The following is a 22,914-nucleotide window of genomic DNA, read 5'->3' on the forward strand; positions in this document are numbered from 1 at the left end:
TAGCTTTTGCAACCTTATTCAATACCTGTGCCTTCATGGGCCTCTTTGGAAGTCTGGTGGTCACTTGGGTCACCACTTTACTCCCTTTCAAACAAAGTTCAACTCAGGACACACAGAATACAAGATTGTTGGCCAAAAAAGATGTGACCTACAGCTCCAGCTTAACATTTTCTTAAACAATTGCCAATCAGGACATAAAATGCAAAAGCTTTCTATAAGAAACACCTGCTTAACACACCTGATAACATCTGCATGCATTTATTTAAAGATGAGACTATTGCCATCAACTTCCATCTACAATAGAAATCAAAGAAGGGACAGTGAATTCTGCTTAAAGGTGTTTCTATCTGTAGTGTTTTCACTGGTTTATGCTTTTAAAATATAAAGATCTTCATTACTTATATGCTTTTTTATATGCCATGATTTTGTGATAGAAAGAAACTTAAATTCTTAGTAGTTTCCTAGTCCTTTGTGTGACTCAGTGTGTATCATCCAACTAAATTTTCAGTTGTGAACTGATAATTGCTTGCCATCAAAGAAGGAGCTTTTTAACAGATGCCAGCGCATGTCAATATGTATCCAATGAACTTCAGTGTACAATTATAGCAAAGCTGGGTGTGGCTGTGAAAATGTCACCTGTAATGCTTTATACCCTTTAAAAAAACCCCATATTTTTTAAAAATAATTAAGTAGTTACCCTCTATAGAGTTTTCTAATAAAAGAAGAAATAGCCCAAAACCAGGAAAAAAATGAATGAAATAAAATTCAATACAATGTTTGAGATTAAATGGGAAAAAAAAAGGAAGACTTGAAGAGGAACTGTATTTTTGCTTTGTTTTTGTGTTTGGTGTTGATTTGCTTTTTTCCTTTTCTCTGCCTGATACAATTTCTTTCTTTCTTTTTTTCCTTTTTTTTTTTTTTTTTAATGGCATATACTGCCACTGTAATATAAAGCCTCTGTTAGTTGTGACAGCAATAATTCAGTGATACTTCACATTTTCCTTTGGGGCCTGATTCATTGAATAGTTACCTGAGTCATTCTGACACCTGCAGTAAAAGTCACATTACTAACAGCAATATATAGCTTAATAAGATCTTTTTTTTTCACTTAGAAAATTACCATACTTTGTAACAAAAATTTCACCACAGGGAATTTTATTAGCACGGATGAATACAAATAGCAGCAAAAGCATCCTGAGAGCACTTGAGTAATGAAAAAGACCACAAGACACTATCTATGTAAATTGAATTTGTATCATATTATGCCATGAGCTCTGTTCATACTGAATATGTGCGTTGTGACTTTGGGGTAGCCAGAGATACACTTAAAATGCAATGGATCTTTCATTATGACTCAAAGATTTTCCTTTTCAATTCTACTATAGAATTGCATCTTAAATAGACTTCAAATACTTTTTCCTTTAACTTCCCCTTGGGTTATGAGGAAAAAAAGCCTTCCTGTTTTTGTCTGACTGTCATTTTCTCTTTTTTTTTTTTTTAATTTCTTTCTTTTGTTCTTTCTGTCTTTCCTTTATGGTAAACTGTACAAAATCTTTTTGCTTTTTCATAAATTGGTATGAGTTCTTTTTATAAAGTACACAGAATGGGATTTCTTGTTGGACTTTATGAGCTGGCAATAGAGACAGATAAATCATCTTTTGTGTTCTTTGATTTTTTTTTTCTTGTGAGCAAGAACATGCATCTGAATATATGGTACTGCTTTGAGTTGTTCATTGAACAGGCAGATAGAGCATGGAGCCAATAATTCATAAAGAGGAGCTGGCATACTGAATTGCAAGCCAGTGCTGCAGCAAGTCAGCAGATTTCAAATCAGCTTTTGTCCTACAGTAAGGAATGACTTAAACTTATAAAGAAGTCTAAGCTTCCTTTAAAGGACACAACCACATATTTCTCTTGCTTTGGAGTCTATGCTAAAGTTAGTTTCTACAGACTAGGTTTTTGTTAAAAAGGCTGAAGCTGGGACTTATCTGACAGAACATGGTGCCATGTTTTAAACCAGAACACGTTTAATAGATGTACAGAGTATCCCACTCCCCAGTAGTGGGACAGGGGAGAAAATCAGAAGGATAAAAGTGAGATAACTGGTGAGTTGAAAGACTTTTTAATAAACAAAGCAAAGGTTGAATATGCAAGTGAATCAAACGAATTCATTTGTTTCTTCACGTCAGCAGGCAGTTATTTAGCATTTTCCAGGAAATAAAGGCTTCTCCACATGTAATAGTCACTTGGGAATAGAAAAGATAGAGACAATAGAGAGGAAAAACAGGAAAAACACAAGAACTAGAAAGCTCATAGCTTGAGAGGAAGTCAGGAAGATCACTTAGCAATCACAATCATCAACAAAACAGACTCAGACCGGGAAAAATTGGTTTATTTCCCATTAAGCAAGATATGGATAGGGAGAAACAAAAGCACAAGCATTAAACACCTTTTCTCCCCCTATTTCCTGGCTAATCTTCACACCTTCATCCCCAATTCCTCTATCTCCTCCCCATCAGAGCAGTTCAGTGGAAGATGGGAAATGAGGGTTCTGCTCAGTTCATAACATCTGTTCTCTGTTGCTCTTTCCCCTTCACACTTTTACCCAGAGCTGGCTAGACTACGCACAGGTAGCAGGGAAAATCCCTTCCACCATGGAATTCCTCCTTCTCTTCAGGATTTGATCTTAGTACTGCTCTTTCTCACTCTTTTTTTTCCAGCCTCATCTCTCTTCATAGCATTTTGATCAATTCTTAAATACGTTTTAAGTAAGGCACCACCATCTGGGCTGAGGGCCTCAGCCATGCCCTCCAGTGGGTCTATTGGAGCCACCTGGAACCTGGTACATCCAACAGGGGCAGCCCCAGCCTCTCCTCCCCAAGACCACTCCTGCAGTCATCTCCTACCACAACTTTGGCATCTAGATCCTATACACTTTAATTCAGTAAGCCTTTCCTGATTTCATTAAGGTCAAAACCATCTCCTTCTCCACTATTTGTTCTCGTATCCTTTGGTTCTCAATACTTCTTTGTTTTGTCGTGTATAAAAACTGGAAATTTATCTGTTAAACACTATCCTCTACAGCCACGCACAGGAGAGAAGAGAGGAGAACAGAGAAGAGGACAATTGTATTTAATGGCAGCATATTCTTACCTGAAATGAAAATAATACAATATTATATTTTCATATGGCATCGGTGAATGAAGGCAAAAGAGCATTCTTTATTTGTGACTAAATAGATCCTCATTATTAATCACTTGCCTTGTTTATTCTTTTTTAATTACTTTGTAGGATGATAATCATATGAGAACTCTCACACAGCATGTATCATCTGGCTTTTGCCTTCTTTTTTCTCCCCTTACTAGATAATAAAAAATTACATGCATTTATCAAACACACCATTTGTAAGCTCTATGGAAACATTTCAAATCCAGTAAACCAACTTCAAACAATTTATATTTTCTATTGGAAAGAATAGTAATAAGATATGCTCTGTGTCTGTGATTAATAAGTAGCAGACAAAGATCCTCCATCACAATTTTAAACACAGGTAGTTCTAATGGTATAATTGAGGACAGACACTCAGAGACTGATGAATATAATTTATTTCTAAGATGAATCACCATTTTTAAGAAAAAAAAAGATGAGGTTACATGATTTTTCATCATAAACTTATCAAAGTAAAGCTTTTCATTTTCACTAAACTGACAGCAGTATTAGAACTCAAACTAGAATTTAATTAACTCATCTAGTCATCTGCTTCTTATATGGTAGATCTATTCCATATGTTCATAAACATTACCTGTTTGTAGAGTTTGTTGGGATTTTTTTTTTCTGTTCACATGCAAACTCTTCAAAAGCCAAGCCAAACAAAAAAAAAATCCTCCCACTGCTCTCCACACTATTTGATGTCATGCAGGCAGAGAACAAAAAGACCTGAAGACAATCTGTAACTAATATATAAAATATGTAACAACTAAGTGGATTAAAAAAAATAAAAAATGAAGACAAGCAAACCTAAGAACTTTTATTAATCTATACACAGCAATTAGGACAGCAATTTTCTGACTGTTAGCAACTGTTTTGAAGAGATTACCATAACACAGTCTCTGGAGGAACACAAAAGAAAACAGTAGGTTGCACATCAATGATAGTCTTGACTGGAAAGAATGCTGCTCAAAAGGCTGAAAAGCTGCTCATATTGACACCCTTGGTCAGCATTTCTTAAAAAGAAAACAAGTTGTCCTTATATGTAATGCTCTTTCAAGATATGTGGCAGTTCGAAAGCTTAAAGATTTTCCATATTAATGTTAAGGTTCCATAACACTAAGCTTTTAGTGAGTCACAATAACAGCAAAAGCAGTATTATTTCTAGTAGGCTTGTAATACAAATTAGGTATGTTTTGTTGCAGTGTGATACAAAATTTATACATACAAGTTGAACCTGGTCACCCAGCTCACTCTTGACAAAGCCATAGATCACCCATTTCAGCTCAACTTATATTAAACCTCTGAAATATCTGTGATGGGTTGCCTCTAGATGCCAGGAGTCTGCCAAAGCTGCTCTATCACTCCCTCTTTTCAGAGTGAAGAGAGAAAATATAATGCATAACTCTGGAGTTAGATAGGGGCAGAAAGATCCCTCAGCAATTACTCTCACAGGCAAACAGACAGACCTTGAGGACATTAATTTATTACCAATCAAACAAGCTTAGGATAAGGAGAAATAAAACTACAGCTTAAAAACACCTTGCTCCACCCCTGCCATCATCCTGGAGTTAATTTTAATCCTTAGTTTTCTTAGTGGTGGAGAGGGACAGGGAATGGGGTTGCAGATAGTTCATCATATGTTTCTGCTGCTCCTTCCACTTCAGTGGGAGGACTGCTCACACTCTTTTCCTGCTCCAGAACGCAGTTCCTCCCAAGGGAAACAGTCCTCTATGAACTTCTCCAACATGAGTCTTTTCCATGAGCTGCAGTTCTTCACAAACTGCTCCAACGTGCGTCCCTTCCATGGGGAATGGTTTTTCACCAACAGATTGCTTTAATGTGGGTCTCCCACAAGGTCACAAGTTCTGCCAACAAACCTGCTCCATCATAAGCTCATCTCTCCAAAGGTTCACAGGTCTTGCAAGGACCCTGCTCCAGCATTGCCTTCCCATGGATCACAACCTCCTTTGGTCATCCAGCTGCTCTAGTGTGAGGTGCTCCATGGGCTCCATGTGGATCTCTGCTCCACCATCAACTTCCATGTGCTGCAGAGGCACAGCTGCCTCACCATGGTCTTCACCACACGCTGCAGGGGAATCTCAGATGCAATGCTAGGGGCACCTCTTCCTCCTCCTTCCTCACTGACCTTGGTGTCTTCAGGGATGTTTTCCTTTTATAGTGGCACTCTGTTTTCCATCTGTAATTGCTTTTCACATGGACTTTCTAGCCTTCCCTTCTTAAATGTGCTATCCCAGAGGTGCAACAACTTGTCCCTGTTTTTCTCAGCCTTGGCCAAGAAAGTCCACCTTTGAGCCATCTGGCATTAGCTCTGTTGGACATGGCAGAAGGTTCTATCAGCTGCTCCCAGAAGCACCTCTGTGGCCCCCCACTACCAAAACTTTGCCACACAAACCCAATACACTTTCACATCACACATCAAGTGTGAAGTACAAGATACAACAATCTCAGAATATTATAGAAACAGCCTTTTGTGCATATGAGAAGAGCTGAATTATCTCATCTGCTGGATGAAATGAGTACTGCTGCATCTCTTCTTCAATAAAAGCAGTTTGGCTTTCAGAAAGACAAATTGCTTGAGAGTGAAAATTTAATCTCAAAAGATCCAGTGAGTTGATACAAACTTCCAGGAATTATCATAAAAAATTTTATGCAATTATAAAGTTGGAAATAATCTTTACACTTCCCTTAAGCATGCCTCAAGAAGGAACTGTCTCTTGAGGGAATTACCTGCAAAAGTTGGAAAACATCTTTTTTTCTGTGATGACATGATTCTCTACATTAGTCGCCAGAATGTAAGTAGGGATTAAAATTTAATATTTTTCAACTGCAGGGCATCTATCATTACTTATTTTTCCTAGAAATACAACTTTTGGAATAGCAAAACATAGAATTAAATTTCTAGCTAAGAGGGAAATATATGTTTTCTCTAATAGGAGGGGGAGTGATAGACATGAGGGCCACTTATAGCATGAGGGATATTGCATGAGGGAAACCTTAAAAAAATTTATTTTTCATTTTATCAACTGTCTTGCTATATGAGAAATAAAAAAAGAAAAACACCACCTACCCCTGACTTCTATAACTACTTTCAGTTCAAGTACAGCTTTTTGCATTTCAATACTAACCTTTGATATCAGAACAGAAAAAAAACTGGCAGAGTTAGCATGCAAACTATTAATGAATTCCTCAAAAAAAGGAAACTCTAAGCATTGTGAGGACAAGGGAATACGTGGCAGAGAAGTTCCATCTTAAAAGTTAGAAGCCTGATTAACAAATAAAGTGTCAAAATAGGGTAGCAACTATGCTGTCAGTAGACCAGGAGACTAAGGAGAGAAACAGTGTGAAAGAGCTCCCTTCCAAAGCAGCAGTGTTTTCAGTGGAAGAGACAGAGCTGCTCAGCACGTGTACAGAGTTTAGTGAACCACATATATTCTAAATCACATTTCCAACAGCAGCACCTTGCCCTTGGCCTTGTTGAACACCATAAGGCTTCCAGGTACCCATGTGTTCCCATGGGTTTCTAGCAAGAGGAAGATGATGGATCTGAAAGCAAGACTCAGATGTGTCTTTATATAGCCATCCTCAGTTTTTATGTTGGTCCACTTATAGACCATTTTGTAGCTCTTGTCAGCAGCAAGTCGTCTGCCTCAGAAAATAAAATAAATACTACACTCTGATCATGATTACTGTGCTATGCTATAAAATAGGATCTTCATCTTAGGGACCTTCGCCAAAAAAAGAAAGCTCTTTTTAAAGTGCAGTTGTAAAAATTATGACAATTCTTTCTCCCATTATAGTGTCAACCATCACAGAATTTTGCTCATTTGTTTCAAAGTAGATAATAATTGGGAATAATGTGTGAAAAAATATTGTGCCATTGGAGACACCTCTTTAAAAGTCCTTAAGTATTTATAAAATTGAAAAGATTATGTATTCATAATAATTCACATGAAATAAATATCTGATAGAGCAAAAGGCAGATATAATGTAAAAGGAAGTGAAACTCACCTTCTAATTTCTAGCACGCCATTGCTGATTGAGGAAAGAATGAATCCTGAGCCAGCCTAAAACAGTTCTTGCAAATTTTCAAAAACTCAGTACCTAAGAATCAGTGTTCCTTAAATGCAACATAGTTAACCAGTGAATTTTTCACATGTAGGATTACATATAGTGGATTATTGCCAGTATTCATAATTTGCTTTCTTTCTTGTTTTTTTGTCTTTTGCTCACGATCCAGGCTGGGTTCCAGGCTCCTAAATTAAAACATCACACAGTTGAAGTGACACAGAGATCAGAGTATAAAAAGTCTTGCTATAGCCATTGGAAAGCCAGTCTTAAGATACTCTTGCTTTGACGGAGATACATATGCTGAGACTGTTGGGGACTTATACAGGAGATATAACAAGAGGGAGAGGGAACAACAAGATATAACTTTGAATTTAACCCTTGTTTGAGCAAAGTGATGGACTAAATGATTTCAAGGAATAGTTTCTAATGTTAGCTGGACTTTAAACTTTACTGCTTAAAAAAAAAAAAATACATTGAAAGAAACCCCTGTATGTTGAGAACATCTGTTGATGACATTTTCAAGTGACTGAGCTGCACTGTGCAGTACAATCAAGTACATATATTGTGGAGCAGCTGTTCTCAGAAATAGTTGGTGGGACAATGAAATCCTGTTTTTACAAATGATATGCATGCATTGGAAACTTGCATTTACCAAAACCTATTGCAATATTTACTTGAGTTATTGCTATGCTCTTACCTCAAAATCCAACAAGACATGCATAACACTGTGACCACCACATAACAGCATGAACAAACATACACTATAGATGTTTTTCTACAAATGCCGTTGTTAACAAAGATAAGAATACAAGGCAGGTACAGAATAGCTTTTCCTTCAAACTTCGTTTAAATGATCATTTCTATAAGAAATAGGTCTTTTTCATCTGTTGTGTACCTTCAAATTTTCCACATGTGTCTGCCACTTAGGATGATGAGGAAGCCTTTCTGAGCCATAATCCAGAATACTTCCAAAAAAAAGCAGAAATATTTAGGTTTGAATATGCTTTCTGAAATATTGCATAGCACAAGTTATTCCCTCTTTAATTGCAATGACTTTTAATAACTGAGCATTCATAGGGAAAAAAAGCTCAATACTTACACAATAAAAATTGGTTAGCATTATATGTGCAATATTTTTAATCTTTTCAAGAGGGATTATACATCTTAAAATACTTTAAGACTCACTCTAGATAATGAACCAATTACCAATCATATTTAATTTCAAGGATATTTATTTTCATAAAACCCCCTGTATTCAAAGAAGTTCATTTGCAATAAAAGATGAAACTAAGCATTTTAATGTGGAAGATTATAAGGAAAGAGCTATTTATTTGAAATTAAGTTTGTTTATGGGATTTAATAATTAATAGAAAAAGAGGATGTACTTTAGTATTCAAAGTCCTAAGGGAGATAATATTAATGCAAATTAGAATTACAATGCACAAAAGTTCTTGCAACATTGTTGAAATTAAATTCAGGATAAGCCCTTTGTATAAGGACAGATTTTACAATAAATCTGCATGTGTCACTAAATTAAAAAAAACCAAAAAACAATAAAATAAAAAAAAAAAAAACAAACCCCAACCACAAAATGATGCAATTCTAATAAACCATAGATATTTATGTTAAACTTACGTGATTTCAGTTCACTTTTCTTCAGATCATTTGCATTTTCCTATCTTTTAGTGATAGAAAGTTTTGCTATTTATTTTCCAGTTTTTCAATGTAATTTTCATGACTTTACAATTCTCATTTGATTGACTGTTCAGAAATTTGTAGCAACAACAGATTCAGATAGTAGAAATCAGTTTTGATTCTGTTAAGTTCAACTTTTAATAAAGAATGTCAAATGGGCCAAATCTAAGCAGAAACTATGACCAACACCCTACGTGTTTTGAGGTCACCAGTGTCCAACCTGGGTTTAAAAACAAAAAAATAAAAGCAAACAAAGGCCACTTACCTCAAGTTAGTGGAAGTTTAGGTGTTTCATAAACCAAAACAACAACAGAACTAAACAAAAACTCCCTAAACTAATATTCACAGATCATCCTCCTTCTACTGTTGTGTTCTTTGTATTAGATTACTTCTGTTCTCTTCCCTATCTTTTGAACTTCATTCTTTCCAGTAAAATGATTTTCATTTTCTCAAGAAAAAATGTGGTTATTTATAATTATTAAAAAATATATGTGTTTTCTAATAAATGATAAAAATGTTAATTATAATCTGATCAGTTTCTGTTTTAAAATAACTAAATTTTTAAATTAAATTTTTAAATTAAAAGACAGAAACAAATATTGGAAGTACCTTATTAACTGTAGAGCAGTTTTCTTTGGGGTCTGAGTGGCAAAAATGAAGTTTAGACAGATGCACAAAGCTGGGTGTAAAGGATAAAATTTATGGAATACTTATATTTAAAAAGAATCTAAAACATAATTAATAAAAAAAGAATATTCATTTTTGTATCCACAGAATGAAAAATAAAAGGTTATTATTTTGGCTTATCTCTGTACCTAACTAATGCAAATGATAAGATATCTTACATGAAAAAAAAAAAGAAAAGAAACAAAGAATTTAGAAACAGAAAAAAACAACAGAACACAGTATCTGAGGTGTGACCTTACCAGCGCAGGTTTACAACTTATTTTCATCAAGTGAGTAATTGAGTTATTCAGAAGTGGAAGTGTACTTTTTGGGTTTCCGTTGCTTCTATTTCTTTTTATTTGCCAGATTCATCATACATTTTACAACGTTTCCCAGAAAGACTAGAGAAGACCTTAGTAGAACAGTTTAGATTGCTTTGTTTTTGAAATGAAAATTGGAGTTTCAAATGCATAATATAATTTCAATAGATAACATACTTTAAAGAGAAGACATCCCTTACTCTGTTTCCAGTTTATGTTCATGTAAGTTTCTGTTAAGATTGATTAAACAGGCTGAGCTTAATGTTCTTTCTTACTCACCTTTTATTGCTATGTATGTTATTGACTCATTCCAGGATATCCTTTATTCCTAGCTAAGGGCTTCAGAGGTATCAAGAACGATGTTTGCTAATACTCCCCTCAGCTACTAGAGAGGTTTTTGTTATTACTTTATTGCTGCATTTCCTTTTGAATAAAACATGTTTGAAGAAAACATTGCATAACTGGGACTCATTCTACGTTTATCTCTTCCTACTTCTTCTTTCCTCAATTCTTTAAATCCAGTACTTTTCTTTCCCTTCCTCCCACACACTCAAAATATGCAAATTTTGGATTGTTTAATTTTTTCCAAGGTTGAAACTTTGCTACCTTAGTCCTTTGTAATGATTATTTTCATTAACTGCGTTATCAGTTTCAAAATAAATAGACTCAGTAATACCATTAAAATCTGAGCCTCGATACTGGGAATTTTAATTTGGTTCACATATTTTTACGGCATGCTAAGATTTCTTTCAGAGGCTGCTGATAATTAGTGCTCATTAGAAATTCTGACCTGTTTCCAAATGAAGAGAAGGGTTTACACACTGTCCTGGAAATGCACTCTTCATTTATACAGCTTAAATAAATAAGTAACCAAGTCTCAAAGCTTGATATATGGAATTTTTTTTTTTTTTTTTACACAATAGAATATAGAATGAGGTATTCCAAAATATTTTAAAAGTATTTATATTTTTATTAATCATATAATTTCTTTGTTAAATTTCTTTTAAAAATTATTAAAATATGAGGGGGTAGATGACATTATTTTCTTTCATTATTTAGTGGGTTGTAAAAGAATATATTAGTTGTCATGATTGATGATATTGTAGTAATAATTAAAACAAAAATGCACACTATTACTCTAAGTGACAGCATCTTAAGAATTTTAATAATATATTTAATATCTGTGTATTTATAATATAGGTATATATTAATATGTATTACTGACATATTATTTAATTTGCTGCTTTCTCATCCCTTTTTCCTGTCTTTGAAGAAAAAGTGAAACTTATATATCCTCTATCACTTCCAGCCAACTTATTTTGCCAAATTAAAATTGACAAAACCCTGTTTTTAATTTTCCAAATACTTCTTTGAAAGGAAAAAAAAAGCTTTTAAAACTTACAGACTTTTTTTACAAATTTCTGGGAGAAAACCACAGTTTTTCCAATCTAGTCTACTGAGTTGAATCTTTTAAAATGGTTTATTTAAACCCCAACAAAATCTTGTTAATAATTTATTTTATATATTTTTAACTGAAAATTATATTTTATATCATTACCTGTAGCAGCATGTAGGGTTTTTTTAGAGAAGACAATATTCTAAGGATGGATTGGACTTTATAGGAAGCAGTTCTCTTTCAAGAGATGCTATGAAAAGGTAACCTTCATCAAAGCCAATGGGAAGGACTATGCTGAAATATGTAGAGAATTGTTTCTTCAGCATTTTGAACAATAAAAGGGTAAATGCTTCATTTTTTTTAGGTAATCTTTAGTATTTGGACCCTTCAGCGGACTTCAAAATCCTGTAACAAAAATCCTAATAACTACAGCTGTTATTCATTTTCTGTACATTCTATGTAGAACATTAATCTTGAACAAAGTAGGACCAAAAGTGGGGAAGTCCAAGGAAGGATGCACAATTCTACAGCCAGGGAAAATGAAGATTGTGCTATATCAGTCCATACTCTACATCTTTAACTTTCAGATGACAGAGAATAAATGCTGTAAGTTCCTTCACAATGATTGGGAGTCACAAGAAAAGGCTAAGGCCAGTGTCTTCACCTGCGAAATCTCTGTTTAATGACAGGTTAATTCTTCTGGGTGTTTCTGTGCGCAGAGGCGTAGGAAGAAAAGTTAAATTCACAATGCTACTCAGAGCCCATACTTAAAATTTCACTATATAACTATATGAATATATATAAATATACTCCAGTATACTCTAGTGTCTCCTCAGCTCTTTTTTTTTAGGTGCCACTAAGACTTCCTTAATTATCTCAACATATTTTACAGTCTTTGCTGAAGATTTGGAAGGGCATGAATCAAATAATTCTATACTGAAAACTAAATATAAGAAAGAAATAAATCACTGTATTCAAAACAAAAATTATAAGCCCTTATGACAGTAAAATCTCCTTGTTATACCACTCTATTTCTGGGTGACTTCTTTTTAGGGATGCACCTATGGTGTGATGTGTACAAGCCAAAGCTGCAGACAACTTTTGACATCAATGAAAAGGATAATAATTTTAATAAGTCAAGAGAAGTCACATTTTATAATGAAAAGAATCCAAAATAGTAAATTTTTTTAGGAAGTGAAAGTGAAATTATTTGAGAGAAGACTCTTAATCACTGAGAAGTGAAAATTGTCTAGAAAAAAAAAAAAATCACTAAAGTGGTTTCACTGCAGTAGCGTGACATTTCTGGAATCCTTTTCCTGAAACATTTGTTACTCTCCTGTGAAAAACAGATGGACAAAATGGTCAGTCAATCTGAACCAGAATGTCTTCTTTAAATAAGGGTTTGGGGTGATGATATACATCTATGTGAGCAGTCCTTTATTAATGTTGGTCTTTATCATCTGTTTTGTCAAAGTGCAAACTTAATGCTTTTGATCTCTGAGTAGAGGTGGGGCAAGGTGAAATTCATGTAACCTAAAATCTAAAATAAAGCCTGCATGGAGCACTTGAATTTGTTAATGATTACACATATTAGTCACAGAATTTTCAGACTGTATCCATTTTTCCTAATAAGCAGAATTGGTAACAAACTCTGTAAGGTCTATAGGGGGAATATATTGTAGTCTATTGGATTAGCAAAGGAAGAACTGTTATTGTAGTAATAAGCTTTGTGCTAACTCCTGGAGGCTTCAGGATTAAGACCTGTCAGACTTGCTTTCTCTGAATTTGGGCTGGCCTGGATTTCCCTAAAGCTTTACTTTAACCTGTTTAGGAACTGAATATTGCATTATTTATTTTTGTTTACTTCTATTATTTTTTTACAAACATATAATAATTTAATCATAGATTTCAAGATAATACCAATTCAATGTGGTTATTCTCTGTGGCTTGAATTGCCTACAATGATAGAATAAAGTTGCAACTTAAAAAGTACAGGCATATGATGACAACAAAGGCCTTCAAAGCACGGGCATGGAGTAATACGAGAGACCTCTCTTGTATTATTGAACAACATACTAGGGGTCAATTACAGGTCACTAAAGGAATCCAGCCTGGGGAGATGGGTAACTAAGATTTTAGTGGTAACAAAGAGAACAAAGAACAAGTATCCAATATTTGTAGGAACACACCATTCATAATTTATGTGCATGTTAGGTGGAAGTGCAATCCACTGAGGAGCAAGCAACAGGCAGAGCATGTTAAAAATATATATAAAAATAGTCCCAAAAAATGTTATAGTAAGGAAAATTAAAATCTCACTATAATTATTGCATCTGCTCTGAGAAGGTTATTACAACTAATTACATCTTGTTGAAGGCCCCAGTGTTGACCTAAGTACATGAAAGGATTTGGAAGTGTGAGCACAACAGTATAAAAAGGTAGACACTAGAAGTTTTGTGTACAATTATTGTAAAATTACTGCTATTGAGACTATTCTTTTCCTGTTATAATGTTTTATATTTTCCTTCTTTTTCTGTGATTTTTTCTATGTAAATTATGAACATGTATATTCATAAATAACTAATTAAGATTTTGATTGACTACTAATAAATTCTCGACTCTGTATATGAGGTTTGTTCCTTCAGTTCGCTTGCATGAATCAATCTAATCTATTAAAATTTAGCTGCAACTATACATGTTGAGATGATCATAAGTAAAATGAGGCCATGCCAAAATACAAAGGCTCATAATGCATCTACTTTGTGACTGCTGAAAGTATTTATATCCACAATCAATAGACTAGTTGAGAGGGCTAGACTTGTATGTTTACTAGAATCCATAGGCAATAAGGCTACAGGAAATTGAAAACAGTGTCACCTCAGACCTAGGCAGTATGGTTGGTGTGGTTACAGAAAATTATTAGGATAACTTTTTATAATTCATCATCACTAAATTAAGGTCTATTTACATATATTTTTAACAGATATTTATATTTGTATATACATTATGTTATGCATGCTAGGGCTATCATTGAGACTTTTAGATGATCACAGGATAAAAATGACTGTGTGACAAGCTGTAGGCCTGGGAAAACTATGATATTGTTTTGCTTAGTAATGATGTCAGTAATTGCAATCAAAATTCTTAGTTGCTGGAGTTCTTAGGACATTTTAAACAGCTAAACTGACACATTCTTTTGAAAGTTCCCCATTATACTCAGATGCATATTTTTTATTTTCACCAGCATAACAGTGATACAACATAAGATGAAAACTTGCAACAGATTTTTTTCAATAGTTTGCTATAAATTTATAATTTTCGTACGTTAATGACTTTGCTTACATCTCCCCATACTCATCTTCTTATGAAGAAATTGCTCTCTCAGTGTACCTGTTCCATTTCTGATTTGATTGGGGGAACTTTTCCCCCCTGTAAAGGATTGAGACATAAAGCAAGAGCAGAATGAAGTGAGTGAATTGTTACTGCCAAGTAACAATAGAGTATTCAGCTGTTCAGAAGAGCACTAGCCATTAATTAAATAGCTGGCCTTGATTTACACCTTCTCTCTGGAGTGCAAAATGTTGCATGCTTAAGTATTTGTACATTTACAGGAAGAATAAATTTATTGCACAAAGTCAAGATAAAGAGAATGATAGCAGTCTGTAGTTATCAATCACCTACAGGTAAACCATTCGTAAAAGTTGTTGTTGTAGACTCATTTCAACTCAGTGTTGCACTTCATTTCTGAATATAGGAACAAAATAACTAGCAGTTACCCGTGGTATAAGATTATGCATTTTTGCTCCATTCTTAAAGAGATAAATACTCTGAATATTAAATAAAATAATTTCACATTAAACTGAGTTTATTGTGATTTTCATGTATTTCAATTATATTAAATGTATCTCTTTAATAACATGGAACTAGTTTGCTGAAAACTTGCATTTGGCTGCTGATGAAAAAACAACGTACCATCTTACATTAAATGCAATACACATAAACTATATCAAAGAACACTGAGATTGATACATTTTTACACACAGGGCAACAATGGACACCTTGATAAAACTGTGAATATATAATGAGTTAATATCAGAAAACTGCCATGAAAAGTTGTGGTTGCCCCATGGAGGTGTTCAAAGCTGAATGGGGCTCTGTGTAACCTGGCCTAGTGGAAGGTGTCCATGCCCATGTCGTGGTTTTAAACCAGTAACTAAAAAAAAATTACTTATTTCTTGCTGTGAGATATGGATTAGAACAAGAGAAAAACAGGCTTAAAACTTAAAAGGAATAAAGAAAGTTTATTAACAAACTATAATAATAAGAACACCAGAATAAACTTCCAGAAAACCCTTTTTATCCCTTACTATTCACCATTCTCCTGTTCACATGACAATAGAGACAAAAACTTTGGACCTTTGGTGGTTAAAACAGTCTCAATTCCTGTTACAGTCTTTTCATCAGTCTTTGTAGAGAAACAGAAGTCTCTTTCTGTTAATTTATGGAGTGTCTTACAAGAAAACTATTTCTGCTATAGTTTTCTATTGCCCTGATGTCAGCTGTCCAGAATTGCTGTTATCAGAGCCCACTCCTCCCATTTCACCTCACTCTGAGGTGTGTATGGGCCATGGGTCTAGGGATGTCATTTTAAGGATAAGTCATTTAAAGGCAAAAGTCCTCTTCATCTGTCTCTGTGAGCTTTCTTGGAAAACAGTTTTCTCAAAATCTTCACTCTACCCAGTTCTAGCAACTCACTGTATCATAAGTACTCTCTCTTTTTCTCAAAAGTCCACCCTTTGAACACCCTATTCTTCCCAATACTCTGTCATGAATTAAAGGAGTCTTTTTAAACTACTATTGTCTATTTCTATAGCTTTAACAGAAAGATATTTCAGCTGTAAAGCATCTCCTTATTCTCTCTTTCCTTACTGTCTCTGACAGTTCATAAAGTCTCTTTACACGCTGATCACTCTTTTTTTTTCTTTCTAGATAAAAAGATTAATCTGCAAGTCTTATCTGGGTAATGAAAAGTTTAAAATCTTGCCCAGACTTTGTAGATGGTTCTGTGACTTCTGCCGGTGCAGGAGCTGGAGCCGTCTGCAATAGAAAATTCCCCATGGCTGCTCTAGAGAGTGTAGTCGCTGTTTCGGCCCGCTGCAGGTCCAGAGTTTTTTCTCCTTCTTTACTCGGCAGTCTCCGGTGAACTCCGTCACTGCAGCTGAGCCAGGGACCGGCCTGGCCCGGCCAGAGCCCGGGACAAGCCCCGCAGGCCCCATCTCCCGGCCGGGAGCCGCTGGGCCCAGCCCAGCCCCAGCCCGGGCCGCATGGGCTGGGCAGGGAACGGGAGGCCTGGAGCTCTGTTACCTTTCACAGCCAGGAAACAAAGACACTAAAAGTGCCTTGACTTTACATCTTAAGGTAGGGTTCACAAGTTGATCCCACTTTTTAATGGTCAAAACTGCTGTCAATTCTCAGTAATGACTGATGATTGGTTAGGAGAAAAGACTCCCATCAGTCCCCAGCAACTTCAACTTTTTTAGCTCTCAAAACTATTTTAAAGGTAAAGTCATTCCATGACAGCCCATGACAGGGGTGATCGTAACTACATGATCTTCAAGGTCTCCCTTCCAACCTAAACCATTCTATGATACTCACTATTCCAATTCTCAATAATTTTTGATTCAGAATAGGACCTTAAAAAGATTTTTGTGGAATTTCACATGTAATCAGCCTTTTTTCATTGAGAATTTGTATAGTAACTTTCCTTACTTCTTTTAAAAAAAAATTGCAAGTTGTTTTGAAGATTTCCTATTATTTCATAGGAGACTTTTTTTCACAAATTTTCAAGTTACCTCAATTTTCAAAGGAATAATTGGCTTAAGATTAGTTTCAGGAATTTACATCAGACTAAAATTATAATTTAGTTTTACAATAAAGCCAGTTATTGCCTTAACATTGCTGTTTTTGTGTAGAAAGAGCTGAGGACAGATTAGACAGTGAAAGACTGTATATGGAAAGTGATGAGTCCCTAGGAGAGTCTAGATATATAATACAGATAAAATGTATTACATATACTGGTTTTCTATGGAGAAAAGGACAATCCCTGTGAATATGGCTAGAGCTGTAATCATATTTCTGTTCTTTTGTCTAGGTTTTATTTTCACTTACATGAACTTTCTTGCATTAATCCTAGTTTTCTTTTGGATATCCATAACTTTGTTATGTGTTTGTTATTTGTTTGTTGTGTGAGCTGAAAAATAATGAATTTATTCTTTTAAGATGCTTTATCCTGAGTGTTCTGCACCCTTTGCATAGGTAAAGGCCAGATAACTGTTATTTTAATTATAAACTTCTCTTCCAGAAACTCATTGAATGAGTATTCTAAATGGTGGAGTTGATAAACTCATCCTAAAGTATATCCTTTATTGTTAAATGAAAGATTTCTACCTTAAGACTGGAAATCTGCATGTGAAGGCCTCCATAATAATTGCATTTCAATGATCCATAACTTTACTGAAAGGGTTTGTCAACCTTCCATTAACCATTGTATTATTTCCTGCATTTTCTGTAGCAAACTGTTTCTCCTAATAATATTTATCATTTATACCTAAGCCTAACTCCAGAAGATGTCTTCAAAAAATTATAATCACATGAAAAATTCAAGTTTTAAGTACTCTGGAAATATTTAATACTGCATAGAGCTACATGCCTAAACCCTTTTAAAATGTGATTGAGGATATACATATTCAAATTCAAATTTTTTTGCAGAAAGTGGATGTCAAGGCTGCATGGTGATCTTCTAAAAAGATGAATTCTCAGATACACGCAAAGTAAAAATTACATATGTTTGGGAAAAGTAATCTTCAGTGTTGTTTCATAGTTCTGGATGAAGTAAAAGTAGCAAAAGTGAATATTTAAAATCTAAGAAGGATTCAACATGGCAAAAGTGCAAGGTTTAGACACTGATTAGTGGTTCTGGATGTCACATGAAGTTCAAATTCCATTATTTCAAGCATGTATCAATGTTGGCATAGCATAATTTTAGTACCATCACTGAATAGTCTTGAAGCAAAACAACACTAAATTCAGATTTATTTAACTGAGCTTTGAACTGTAGTCAAAATTAACTTCTGTGTGTCAGTAATGGATATGATATCCATGAAACTACCATGAATAAGCAGATCAATACAATACCACATGATGCTTTCATATAATAATTTTATGCTTATTTCAGTAATGGAAATTTAGATCCTGTCATGTCGAATTTGGAAAAGATCATGTTGATCATTTGAGATGAGACTGCTCCTCCATTTCTCCAGATTGCTAGCCCTAAGGTTTTCATGTGATCAAATAAAATGTTGCAATTAAATAACTACATCTCTAAAATATTTTAGTTTTTCATCGCACACATACATAGGTTTATGCAAATGTTCTTCCTGGTTATATCTTTCAGAAATCTAAATCAACAGTAATGAACCCCTTGCTTTTTTTTTTTTTTTTGTTATACAGATTTAAGACTATTCCCCTTCCCAGCAAAATTTTAAATTGTAGGGTAGTGTAACACCAGCATAATAAGAGCATATAAAGCAGTAGACAATATAAATAATATATTATATATGTAATCAATATAATGGAGAGGAAAACTGATGCTAATTAAGCATTTTTAAAATACTTTCCAATCTGAATTATGATAATAAAATATATACAGAGCAAAACAACAGAAAAAATAAAGGCATTATTTTGCAGTCTCTTTTGCATTGTGAGAGGACAAAGTAAATTTGTTTTTCCTGAAAGCGTCTGAGTCCTCTGTAAGTGAACTTATAGGTGATGTGTATTCAAATCAAATTCAAGGAGGGAAAAAAAAAGTTTTCTGATAAAATTTTAATCCTGAAAACTATTAGCTCAAAAATGAAAACTTAAGTGAAGCAATTTTGTTAAGTTTGGGAAATGCAGATGAAAGGAAAAAAAGACTTACAAACCTCACTAGATATGCCATTTTCTCCTCAGTCTTCACCAACAAGGTGTCTCAGGCTTTTGTGATTAATGAAAGGTGGAGGAAAAACATCAGCAGTGGATGAGGATCAAGGACTTCTTAAGCAACCTTTACCCATGAAAACACATTGCAACTGACAGACCTATACAGCATCCTGTAGTAAAAGAGGTGGAAGATGTCTTTGTAAAGCTATTGCCTATTATCTTTGAAAGATAATGGAAACTGGGGAGGTCCCTAATAATTTTAAAGGGGCGACTGCCCTGACTTTTTGTCCTGATAGATAGTTCTTGACAAGAAGTTAAGTTTGTTATGAAAGAAACCTGAACTTGGAAGGAGGAGAGGAAAAAGCTGAGGAATGGGAAAAAAAGTATGATGGAGAGAATGACTGTACGGTGCATACTGAGATGTCAACCCTAAATCTTGTCCAGAGCATGGAACACATGTGCGCACAGATGATTTGATGAATGATACTTAACTATATGTTTATAAATACAGGGGAAAAAAAAATTAGGTTCATAATTCTAACAGTGTTTTACAGTGTAAAACAAGGTAATGTTTTCACATTAGCTTCACATCTAAGCTAATTGCTTACATGTGGAGAAAAGTTGAAGTTTTTGGAACATTTGATAGTATGAGAGCCACAGAGGTCAGAATAACACTGAAAATGAGTAAAGTTCAAAGAATATATACAGTGACAAGATGTACTCATATGAAAGAGAGAAAGAACAAGATGAGAAAGAGAATCAACCAATGTCTTACAAACCTGAAAAAACCTTCAGATGGTCAAAGTCTGTCCTTCTGGTACTCAGGAATATACTCTTATGTTTTCAGTCACTTTCCCAGAGTATCTCACATCTCACTAGAATTATGGAGGCCTTTATTTCAGTCAGATAAAAATGAAAGAGGGAGAATGAATAGCTAACCTTTAAAAAGGTTATACATCCATTTTAAAGCTATTTATGCTGCCAGTTTTACTTAGTCTGAATATGCTTCACCACCCTTGCCATGCTACACATTTTGTAACCTCCCATTACATTTTCCAGGCTTTCCTGGTCTGATAGCTGCTGGTATGCACTTAAGTATCTCCCAATTGCTTCTAATCAAAGAACAGAGATTCTGCATAAAATTACTATGCAAGTAAATGATCAAGAAATTAGAAAAGCAAACAAAATAATTCCATTGGATATTAATTTAGATTTAAAAACTTGGTTAGAGGCACGTGAAAAAGATGGGTGTATAGTAATTTTCAGTCTTAGAGAGTATAATGTCATCCCTGATGAGGTGAGCCAAGATCAGAAACAGCCCCGGGATGTTGAGGCAAGACCACAGGGATGAGACAGCTGAGGTCAAGCCAGATAAACAGCCTTCAGATCAGGATCCATGGGAACTAGTACTGCTACAGCTGAGCTGGAGATCACCAAAATTAAAACATCATTCAGATAATAAGTGAAGACCCAGGCTTAAATGGGACTCCTGAGCCCATGATTAGGATGTGTAAGTGAAGGCCCCAGGTTTTCTGCTCAGGGACATTTATGCTTATTGGTGCCCTCAAACACCCTACATCTCTTCTTTGTCTCTCACCCAAATCTTAAAATCACATAAATTATCAACTGGTGTTCTATACACATAGAAATATAAAACTGATTTTAAGAGTAATGTAGATCTGCTCCCATCTTAGGGGGAAAAAAGAAAAAAAGAAAAGCTTATTTTTGTTATATGCTTTATTAATAATTGTGTTGAAGATGCAACACCGCCAACAACTTTAAGCACATTTCCTTAACATGTGTTTGAGGAGCAAATAAGGGTGTAAAGCTACTAGATAGTGTCCAAAGGAGGGCAACAAAGATGACAAAGGGTCTGGAGGTGAAGCCGTATGGCTGAGGCAACTTGGTCTGCTCAGCCTGGAGGAGATTGAGGGGAGACCTCATTGCAGTCTGCAACCTACTCATGAGGGGAAGAGGAGGGGCAGGCACTGATCTCTTCTCTGTGGTGACCAACAGGACCCAAGGGAATGGCCTGAATCTGTGTTAGAGGAGGTTTAGGTTGGATATTAGGAAAAGGCTCTTCACACAAAAGGTGGCTGGGCACTGGATCAGGACCCTCAGGGAAATAGTCACAGCACCAGCCTGACAGAGTTCAAGAAGCATTTGAACAATGCTCTCAGGCCCATGGTGTGATTTTTGGGACTGTCCTGTGCAGGGCCTGGAGTTGAACTTTCAGTGATCCCTGTGGGTCCCTTCTAGCTGAGGATAGTCTATGATTCTACAATTCTATTTGTTCTTAATTTACATTCTGATCTGTATGTTTTTATACAAATGTTTTATGCAAAACTACAGGAATTAAATTTGTTTGAAATAAAAGTAAGTTTTAATGTAATCTTCTCCTCCTGGTTCTTTATAACTGCAAACACAAGAAGATCAGGAATGAATCCTTAACCCTAGGAATATGGCTTGCATTCACTGCTTAAATGTCTGGTATAAACACTTCAAGGACTGCCCTTTGCAGAGCAGAGTGCTAGTGGCTCTAATGCTACAACAATGCCCTGAGTCCAAAATTACTCTGCACATAATAATTCTTTCTGTACTTTTCTCAATTTATTTCTCTGTTTTGTTAGTATGATGTTTAAAAAGGACTTGGCATTTGGCAAGGTAAGCAATTCTCATGCCAGCACGATAAGTAGTGGAGCACTTTTGTGTCCTAGTGCAGTGCATAGGGCAATTTCTTGAATCAGGAAAACCTCACGAGATTCCGGAGTGGCCAGGAGCCCATAGCTTATGCAATAGAGTCTGGGGAGACTTGTGCAGGGCCAATATCTCAAAGGCAACTGTCAAGAACACGGTGCCAGATTCCTTTCAGTGGTGCCAAACAATAGGGCAGGGAGCAGTGCCCATAAATTAAAACACAAGAAGTTTCACCTCAACTTCAGGGGGAGCATCTTTACACTGAGTGTGGCAGAGCACAGGAATAGGCTGCCCGGCAGGTCACGGAGTCTCCCTCTCCAGAGACTTTCAAAACCCATCAGAATGTATTCCTGTGTAGCCCGCTCTAGGTGACCCTGACTAGGAATTGGGGTTGGACTAAATGATTTCCAGAGGTTCATTCCATCCCTTAAAATTCTGTGATTCTAAAAGTGTAAGTTCTAATGATTAAGACAACCTAAAAAGTGTGCGGTAAAAGTGTGGTTTAGTGCTCATTCTAATTCTGACTCAGACTCTGGTTTTTGTGAGTCATTTTGCTTATCTTGGTTTTCCTGCTCTTAGCAGAGACAATCTGTACATCACTGGAGACAGTGTTAGAATGAATACTTAGGTTTCAGCTAGTAGAATAGTAGTATTTAAATACTTGTAGAATCTCATTCAAACTGATACAAATTGTGTTAATTTTTAAATTAATGTTGCACTGAGACTGATGAAATATCTACACTTCACACTGGAACAATTTGAATGTGGTAAGAGATAGCTTAAATGCATCCCTCAACTGTGATAAAGCAACTGATTAAAAACAAAAATATGGAAATTGAGACAAAATGGGCTTATAAGTTATTC

This window comes from Poecile atricapillus, chromosome 1, assembly GCF_030490865.1.
Source record: "Poecile atricapillus isolate bPoeAtr1 chromosome 1, bPoeAtr1.hap1, whole genome shotgun sequence".
In the NCBI taxonomy this organism is placed as follows: Eukaryota; Metazoa; Chordata; class Aves; order Passeriformes; family Paridae; genus Poecile; species Poecile atricapillus.